This window comes from Syzygium oleosum, unplaced genomic scaffold (genome assembly GCF_021117445.2).
Source record: "Syzygium oleosum isolate NSW1041296 unplaced genomic scaffold, Sole_v2.1 Sole_v2.25, whole genome shotgun sequence".
In the NCBI taxonomy this organism is placed as follows: domain Eukaryota; kingdom Viridiplantae; phylum Streptophyta; class Magnoliopsida; order Myrtales; family Myrtaceae; genus Syzygium; species Syzygium oleosum.
The window spans coordinates 2,224,380-2,234,665 of NW_026607509.1; the positions used below are offsets into that span (position 1 = coordinate 2,224,380).

The window sequence follows — 10,286 nt, forward strand, 5'->3', positions numbered from 1 at the left end:
CCACGCGCCTAGCCATGTACCCGGCCTTATGCCCATGCGGTTCGGTAGCGTGCCAGGCCACGCGCCCAGTCAGTCGGTTGGCTTAAGCTGATTCCATTCAACTTGAATCTTGTCTTGGTTATATTTGATGATATTTGAGAACATTCTCGCACCGAATCTCGGATTGAATAAGATTATTAAGTGAGCCTTGGTCGCGGAAAACCCTCAGAAATCATGGATTGATTATGATGCGGGTTTGCAACTTAAGTGTTGAATAGTCGCTATTAGGTGACCCGATTGACCCGAGTTGTTGTGCGTGAGACTAGTGAACTCAGTAGGCATAGAGGATGAAGAGAGAGAGAGAGAGAGAGAGAGAGAGAGAGAGAAGAGATTTAGGCCATTAATTGCTTAGATTTTGCTAGATCTCCTCATCATTTTAATTTGGCCATTGTCCATTAATGCCATTAATGCCAAGATTTCTCTATATCATAGTCATCATAACATTTGACTTGGAGCCCCTTCATGATGACAAACATTAATTGACCTTAGACTTTTAGAGCCATTCCATGATGATTTTTGTTTCTTCTTATTAATGGCCTTGAATAGGGACCAAGAAAGAATGTCTATAAATAGGAGAAGACACCACTTGTATGGACACCCTCAAGCTCTCTCACGCCACTCTCTCCATTCTCACGCCATCACCATCTTCTTCTCATTTCATGCCCAAGAAAGAGAGACCCCACCGAATCTTCCCTTCCTTTGTTCGGCCAAACAAGAAAGCTCACGCTCAAGAACTGATCAAGATCCCACCTTCCACGTGCTCAAGCAAATCATCAAGGACCGCCCAAGACTTGCCAAGACTTTCGTGTCCATCACACGTCACCCGTTTTCTCTAGTTCTTGTTTATTCCGTTGTGTAAGTAAACTTCCTAATATCGGGAAAGGAAGTTATGATGCGTTGTAACATGGTTTGCTTGGACCGTTTCTCGGTCGTTTGGTTAGTCATAGTTGGTTCATTCCCTTGATTTAACCATGTTTCATGTTTGATGTTTGTCTTGAGATAGAACCGAGATTTGGCTGGTAAAGTGTACAAGCTATAGCCATACGTGGTATTCTCTTGTATGAACTTTGCTATTGATCTGCCATTGATGCGGGTGCGGTAAGAGCCGACTTATGTTAACGGCGATCCCCTCGTCCTCGCTTGATATTAGTAGGTTTACTTGCTAAGTCTCCCCGACTCATCCCCGTTTTTTCCTTTTTAGGTCCGAAGAATGGCGTCTCACCCAACCCGGTTCGGCAACCCCGTGGAAATGAGAGCCAAAGTGTTCACCGTGATAGATACCCAAGAAGGCCAAGCCTACCGCCGGATCACGACGTATGTGATGGTCGATGAGTGTCTAACGGACTTGGTGCCTTATTTGTATGTAGCATGGCATGGCTACACTGACGGAGAATGGGCTGGATCCCTACGTGGGTTCAATGGACCTTTTTACGGCGCGAGTGGGCCGGCTCCGGGGCATGCCACGGGTGGGGTGTAGATCGGCCATGCGGACGGGAAGCGGGGAGGAGATGTGAATGGAGTTAGAAGCGAGAAAATTAAGTAGAAAGGATAGGATTACTCAAGCCAAGTTTTGCTATTCATATTCGGCTATGAACGGATGAGCCTCTAGAATATGCGTGTGAAATATGTGATGTTTACCATGGCCCGAAGGGCTTGTTAGAATATGTTTGCATGCACTGTAAACATAAGGATTGCTCATGATGCTGCTTGTCTAATTTCGCTGTTGTTCTGAATGTGATTGTCCCGAAATTATGCTTCTGCTTGTGTATAAAGAAAGATAACAATGAACATGACGTTACGTTAATGACCCCGAGATGGGGGCGTTACAATTAAGATGAAAGAAAAACACCAAGTCAGCCATAGAATGTCGATCCAAGCATAAACGAAGTATGACACTAAGCTAACAAGAACAGATTTTGGTGATAAAATTCTCGGCATTCACTCAGGCATTTTGTCAAACAGGTGGAGGACTAGTTCAAACCGGAGCTTAGATTCAACGTGGATTTTGTTTCAAAGTCAGTTCACAATAAAACACTGAAAATTATCACAACGAGATTCGATGTTTTAAACCTACACTGCTTCATTGGGACATTCTATCAAACAGGTTGTAGGCGACTCGGAAATGGAGCTACAGGTTCGATATTGACAAAACTCGTGGCCTATGTTCAATGTACGCTCGACACAGATTCTTTGAGTATAAAACAAGTGCCATCCTCCATTGGTGGAGCTGGACAAACACCGAACAGATTCGGTGTGTCTGGCTCCCGAGAGGCAAGGGAAGGGGGCTAAAATAGAGCAAAATGAAAACGTGGACCTACCTAGTTCGTGACTGACCGGGACGAGGCACGGTGAACTGTTGGCACCTCTGACGATCGTTGATCCTTCTTGCAACAAAAGGTTCTCCATGGGTCTCTTGGCTCGGCCAGGAGGAGCTCGGACAACCCAAAATGAGAGAATGGTCAACTCCAATATTCTAGGCCTCTCAATGCACGGTGGAGAAGGGGAAGAGATTTGCCCGGCCACCTCCTTGCCGATCGAGAGGCCGGAACACTCCCTTCTCTAAACCCCTCAATCCTCAGCTCATTTCTCTCCGAGCGTCCCCCCTCTCTCTCTCTGTCGCTGCCCACCTGAGCCAAAGGACAGTGCCCCTGCTGAATCCGCTCAACATCACGCGGCCTTACTCGGTATTAGGCCGTTTTGGCTTTTTGTCTCTTCTGTGTTTGTCGTTTCTGCTTGTGTCATCATCTGGTCGTGCATGAGAGCGTGAGAGCGTGCGAGTGTGAAGGAGAGAAAGAAGAGGGGCTGGGCTAGAAATAAAAGAAAGGAAACAAAGAAACAAAGGGCCAAGCCCCCAAAGAGAAAGAAAGAAAGAAATAAATAACAATAAGCAAAAGGGGTTGGCTCAATCGGGCCAGGTCGAACCAGCCCAATCTTCTTTTTTTAATTTTTTTATATATATTTTTTATTCTATCATATTATCTCTCTTTTGCACTAATTTGGCACATTTACATTTAAATATTGATTTATCAGACTGGCAAAAATCAGGTGTCAACACATCTATCACGCTTAGAGTCCACCATCTCTCGCGCTCCTAGGCTTGAGATGCTCGAAGTCCTCTATCTCTCGCGCTTGGAATCCTCTATTTCTCGCGCTCCCAAGCTTGAGACACTTAGAATCCTCCATCTCTAGCGCTTATCCTCCAGCGCAAGTCCTCCATCTCTCGTGCTCCTAGGCTCGAGACGCTAGGACATCTCACGCTTGGGTGGCTTTATTTCGCACTTGAAGGTTAGGTTTGATGACGCCTAATTACCTTTTCTTTCTTTATTAATTTTTTTATTTATTTACCTTTGCAAGTCGACCTTTGTTTTACTCGTAGTTTGCTCATTGAAACTTGAATTATTACTAGGTTGAATCAAAAGCAATGGTGAGTTTATTCAAATTTTAACCTTATAATTGAATGTTGTTTCTAATTTTCAAGAATGAAAGAGACGGTGATGATGGTCCTTTGGAATGGAGTGATGAAGAATTAAGAATATCATATGAAGACACGGGTTCAGATACTAAACCACTAAGTGGTCTTGACGATGATAATTATGAAGAAACCAGTGTCATGACAAGGCGAACAATTAATAGGTACGATCCTATGTGTGACTATGGTGAGAAAATGATTAATCTAGGTATGAGATTTGAATCTCATGAACAATTCAAAAAAAGTTATGAGGAAATATGCTGTAATTAATGGATTTAACATTTCTTTGCAAAAGAGTGAACAGAGAAGAACGATAGCAAAGTGTGTAGAAGGATGTGGTTGGAAATTGTATGGTGGCTGGATTCAAAATGAGAAAACTTTTATCATAGAGAGTGTTGGAGACCCACATAATTGTAATTGAAGCCTAACCAATAAGCAAGCCACTGCTACATGGCTTGCTCATGAATACATGCCTAAGATTAGGAACAGGATCACTTACTCAGCTGCAGAAATGTGGGCAGATGCAAGAGAAAGGTTTGCTTTGACATTGGATAGAAAAAAATGTTACATAGCCATATCAAGAGCTCTTAGTCTTATACGGGGCCCAATTGAGGAGCAATATGATATGCTGAGATCTTATTTGGCGGAGCTCAAGAGAGTTAGCAAGGATGGAATATTTGAGATGGAAGTTAATCCAACAACCAAAGTATTTGGGAGGTTTATGTGAGGTTTGTAGAGTTGAAACGCAGGTTTTTAGCAAGATGAAGGCGTGTCATAGGCTTGGATGGGTGCTTTCTTAAGACTGCATTGAAGGACATGTTGTCGTGCGCTGTTGGACAAGATGAAAACAATCAAATATTTTTAATAGCTTGGGCAGTTGTCGAAGTTAAATCCGAGGCATCATGAACTTGGTTTCTCACTCTATTATTCAATGACCTGATGGTGGGCAGAAGCAAAGGTTGGGCTTTCATTAGTGATCAGCAAAAGGTTCTAGCTCACCTTTGTCTTTGTTGCTTTTTACACGACACTAGTGCAATCATTGATGTCACTTGTTTGCTTTTTATTAGCTAATTTGGTTGCAGGGACTAATCAATGCAGTTTCATAGCTAGCTTGGCAAGCAGAGCATTGAAATTGTGCAAAACACATATATGATAATTGGAAAAAATTGCACAAAGGGGATGCTCTTAAGCATCTCTTCTGGAGAGCAGTGAGATGCACATTTCAAGCTGATTTTGACCTTGCAATGACAGATTTGAAGATGGAGTGCCCTAAAGGTTACGGAAATTTTTTGAGGCAAGGCCCTGAGCACTTTTGTAGGGCTTTCATCAAGATATGAACCAAGTGTGATGCGGTTGATTATAACTTAAGTGAGACCTTAAATGGGTACATTTGCATACCAAGAGAAAAACCCATACTTGAAATGCTTGAAGAAATAAAATCGATGTTGATGGAGAGGATGGCAGAGAGAAGTCAGTTAATAGTTGATCAAACATATCCTATTTGCCCAAGGATTAGAATGAAGTTGGAAAAAACTAAACCGGAGTGTAGGCATTGTATTGCTAGAGCGGCAATGGATAGTAAACTTCAAGTTCAAGTGTATGATGATAAATTTGTGATTGACTTGGATGGGAAGACTTGTGCTTGTAGGGAATGGGATATCTCCGAAATACCATGTAAACATGCCATATGTTATATTACTTTCGTGAAGTTAGATATCAATGATTATGTTGATGATTGTTTCAAAAAATATGCTTATGAAAGATGCTACCAATATCCCTTCCCAGCCATGAATGGTAAAAGAATGTGGCCCCAAGTTAGTGGTGAGCCAATCAAACCCCTACCTTACAGAAGAAAAAGGGGGAGAGAAGAAAAACAAAATCAAGGACAAGGATGAGCGAAGTAGTGATGGTAAGAAATTGATGAAAGTTGGAGTCCAAATGCGATGTACAAACTGCCTTAGGTATGGGCATAACAAGAAGACGTGCAAGAATCCTACGGCATCAAGGCCACTCAAAGTAAGTCTTATTTGAAAGTTGTGAAATTTTTAAAGAGATTTTTTTTTTGTTATATTGATTGATAACATTAGTATTTCTTTTGTTTTACTTATGTAGGCCAAAAGAGGAAGACCAAAGAAGGCTATTGATGCACAGACCAGTGCACAGGTCAATATACAATCTAACAGAGACTCCGCTATCATCAAGAAGGAGATGGCACAAGTTAGTTTTTAGCCCTATATTATTTTCACAAAATGTGTATATTGTGATTAACGTTTTTACGCTCATTTTGTATCTTCAAGCATGACAAGGTTATGGACTTTTCATGTCTAAAGCCTCTGGGAATTCATATTTAAGGGTAATTGATAACTCTATAAAAATAGAGTTATTTTACCTACTTTAGGCAACAAATAATGTAATATTTGTTAGAAAATATTTGGATTTCATTTTATTTACTCAAATTTTCCTTGTTTATGCAGAATAATGAAATGTTGAGAAAATAAGGAAAAAAAAAGGCAACAAGAAGGAAAGGAATATGCTACTCAGAGAAAAGTTAGAAGATGGATACCAAATCGGGAATTCTGCGATTTATTCCCTAATTTGATGCGAAAAAGAAGCAATTGCCTTGTGTTAGGGGTCTTGGATGTTATCCTATAAATAGGATAATATTGAGAGCTTGGGGGGAGAGCTAGTTTTTTTATCGTTTTTGTTTTCACTATTCTAGGAGATTTTCGAATATTTTGAAGAGAAGACAATAAGTGGTGACAGAATTCTTGTTCTTTGTTTCAAGATGTTTGATTTAATTTATATTTCCGTTTCTTCTTCTATTATGTTCTAATTTTCTTTTGTTAGAGCTACAATGTAGCCTAATCATAATGATATGAATTTCATGTTTTTATGTTTTGCAAGTGATTTTATTCATGTGAGTTATATATTATTGTGCTTAATGCCTTTAAGTGACTGGTTACCATTTGAATGATCTAATGTGCATGTTCGAAACTGAGAAGTAATAATATGCAATTACTCCTTATAATATATAACCATGAATTAAATGTGGATAGAAATATACAATGCTATTTGTGTAGCTTTCGGTGATAAGGTGGTCTAAAAGATTCATTGTAAATCGGGAATATTCACACATTTTAATGCACTTATGTCTATTCACATAGAGATATAGTGGAATGATAAATTGAGTAGATTTGCTATACCTAGAGATAGGATAGTGAATAGATTAGGAAATTCCGCTATCACTTGTTTGATTGTTCTTGTATGCATAATGATATGAAATTCAAATCTAGTGGCTATGGTAAAATTGAATGCTCTAATGCATTTTATTTGATTGATTATCTGCCTTTAGTTCCAAAATTTCGTTTCTAAGATTGTCAATTTTTATTTATTCTCAATTCTATTTTGATATGTTACATAAATTTTAGAATTAGTCCATTTTTAATATTTAATTGGTTTATTAATCATCAATCTCTGTGAGACGATACTATTCTTATCATTATATTACTCGTTCATTTATACGTTCAAAATTTTACGAACAATAATCTCTTTGTCTAATGTCTTATATGTATGTTGAAAAGAAATGCAAGTTGACGTGTTGATTTTTTATCCACTTCATATGCCTGGTGGTGAAAGAATTATTCACATTGGAGGTCCATCAGTCTCCAACGGACAAACAATAGCAAGAAATGTTCAAGTTTTACCAAGTCAATCTTCAATTGATATCTCAGAACCTCCGCACACTCAAGAATCTGGAATTGATGGACTGTGAAGTTGTGGATCGAAAAATATTAGTGCTACTGTTACATGAGGATGTTGAGTTGTAGATTGGAAAGCGCAGTTTTTGTGGTGTTTGTATGTGGATTTGGCAATGTAGTTTTGTATTAGGGATGTTCTGGTAATATGTTGTGTTAAGTCGTGTATAACACTGAACTCCTTTTGCTGGCTGTTTTGAGCACCATTTGAATGAACTGACCATTATAAGTGATTTTTTAAAGAGTAAACTTCCAATTAGGTATCTTGGCTTGTCTTTGATTTCTGCAAAGCTTAGTGATAGAGGTTATAAGCCTTTAGAAGTGCGGTGCAAAGCAGGTTCCTTGGGGTCGAGCGCTTTCAAGCAAGCCAGCATGTTGCTGACCTTGTTCTTGGTTGAGGGTTATGGCGTAGAGGAGAACGAGGGTTGCTTGACACGTGGCTTGGCAAGCCATGTTGTAGTGAACTCGCCAACTGGAGTATTTTTTTTTTCTTCTCTTTACTTCATTTCTCCTTTGGGATTTTCACATTATAATGTTATCAATGAGGTAAAATTTAGTTTAAGAGGCACCTAATTCCTCCTCTTTCTAAACATTGGGTCATATTGATCTATATCTACACTTAACCATGGCTTTGATGAGGCACCAATAAATGATCGTTCAATGGCCTCTTATCAGGTCAAGCACATGCCGATGTTGTTGATCGAAACAGACATGTATTTCATGGTTTCGAAATCACCACGATAATTCGAAGTGATATGTAATGTGTTTGGATTCCATATTCGGTCATTTCAAGTTGGTTCAAGATTTCGGTCAAATATTTTCTATTTCAAATGACAAATTTTATCATCAAAACTTACTAATGTTTTAAATATATTATTGATGATTTTTTTTGGGTCAAAATTATTGATGATTGATAAGTACATGCTTTCTTACCAATACAGAAACTGAATAACTGAAATGAAAAAAGCTAACTATGGTAATTTTTGTTAAAATAGATAACGAATTCACAAAAATAGCCCATCTTTCCCCTTCCACAACGCCAACTCTACAATGGCTAGGGGTGAGCGATTCCAGGTTCCTCACAGGTTCCACCTGGAACCTACCCTCGGGTACAGGTTCCTCATTTTTTGGAACTTGGAACCTACCTGTTGGAACCTAGAACCTAGAACCTACCCTGTCACAGGTTCCAGGTTCTTTTTTTTAATTTCATTTTGAGTTAAACAAAAGAAAAATAAACGCAACAATGACTAGTTATTGGAAAGCAACATTTCGCTTAATAGAAAGGGGATAGAACATACAAATAGTAATTGTTGGGACGCAACACATGACTTTAATTCCAAGGCAAGATGCCACATTTTTCTCAACAAAAAGTACAAAACACGCTCCCTCCAAGCTCCTCCAAAGTAGAAAAGTTTTTGTTTCTGGTCATCAAAGCAAGTTGCTCCTCCACCACATGCAATACTAAAAGGAATTAGTTGTGTAGTGGCAATCAAACCTCCAAGAGAACCACTGGCAACAAAAGCAAGGTAGAAAGAGGAGAAACAATCTGACTACAAAATAGATCAAAATAGGGCAAATGAGGTAAACAGGAAAATAGCATTGCAAAAAAGAATAAATGACTTGAAAAGAAAAGAAAAGAAAAAAAGCAATCCCATCTTGAGGTTTTTAGATACAAAAGACAAGCGCAAGCATCTAAAATGTAAACTCCAAATCCTAGGTCACAGAACAGCAAACCACTATCCCCCCACTGAACTTTTTAGTTTCTAATTCTAAAACCTTAGAATATGCTCTTTGAACTATTTTCCACTAAACCCATTGTCTCACTTTCAATCTTCTTTCTGATAAGTTATCTCAAGGGAGAAAATGAAGCATAAGATTATTTGAATAAAATCTGAAACTAGCCAAAAGAACCAAGGGACAAATAAACAAAAACTAAAAGGTCATACATTTCAGCACAAAAGCAAAAACAAAAACTACAAAAGAAAAGTTAAGCAATCATCAGGCAAAGGTTGAAAGAAACCCTAGTCGAAGTCATTTACAGGGGGCAAATAGCTTTAATGCGCTTCTAACTGTGGTCGATAACATCAGAAGCTCACTAAAAAAAAAGATGCATATGTACTTACGCAAGGACAGAGCTCCTGCATAACCTCGAGATTGGAACGATTCATTCTCATGATCAAGTCATCCAATTTTCCATCCCAGCCAAAAATGGTGATAACGGTAGCAACACAGTAAACAAGAATGTATTGAAACCAAACGTTAACAACAAAACAACCAATAATGTTTTGAAACAGAACTCTCATCTTCTAATACTTCAAAATTGCCGTCATAGAAGTTCGTATGTACAGCGTATAAACAAGGGTTGTTATGATTTAAATTAGCAATTACATGTAGACAAATTATGATCACTTCCCACAAGAGTAGTGTGAAAAGTAGGATTTGATTAAGAAAGCAATCCCGTTATTATTTTGATAAAGACAACAAGTCTTCCAACTAGTCACTTTTAAGAGTACGAACTTTTGGTTTGAAAGAAAAAGAGGTGAAGACTAAAAACCAATAGTCTACTTTAATCATGTCCTCACAAGGAAGACTGCAAGCACATCATGCAGAAATCTTAGTAGTATTAAGTGCCAGGTACCAAAAGAAAAAGTGAAACACTATACCCCAATCAATTTGTCTATCCAGCAGCCATCGTCAAAACCTCAACAGCATCATAAAAACCGATGGAGAAGTTATCACTTCAAGAAACTTGCACCAAAGAAGAGATGAAGAAGCAACTACTAACCAGCCAGATTTTAAATCCGGTGGCGAGACTTACAGTGGTTCTCTTGAATCAGAATGTAGTTGCTTTTATAGGATCTTCACAAAAAATTGGTTCACCAAAACCCTCATAATTAATCTAAACAACCGTCAAAAGCATATTCTTCATTAAATTTCTTCCTCCTTTAAACAACCACGAGGTCAAAGGCACGCACAAACCATTGGCGGAATCATACATAACACGACCTTAGCTGCTCCTTCAA

At 38.7% G+C, this 10,286-nt stretch overlaps 1 pseudogene; it reads left to right on the forward strand.

The window, feature by feature from the left end:
• The first annotated feature begins 4,929 nt into the window (after positions 1 to 4,929).
• LOC115671449 (uncharacterized) lies at positions 4,930 to 5,859 on the forward strand (annotated as a pseudogene).
• Positions 5,860 to 10,286: the final 4,427 nt, after the last annotated feature.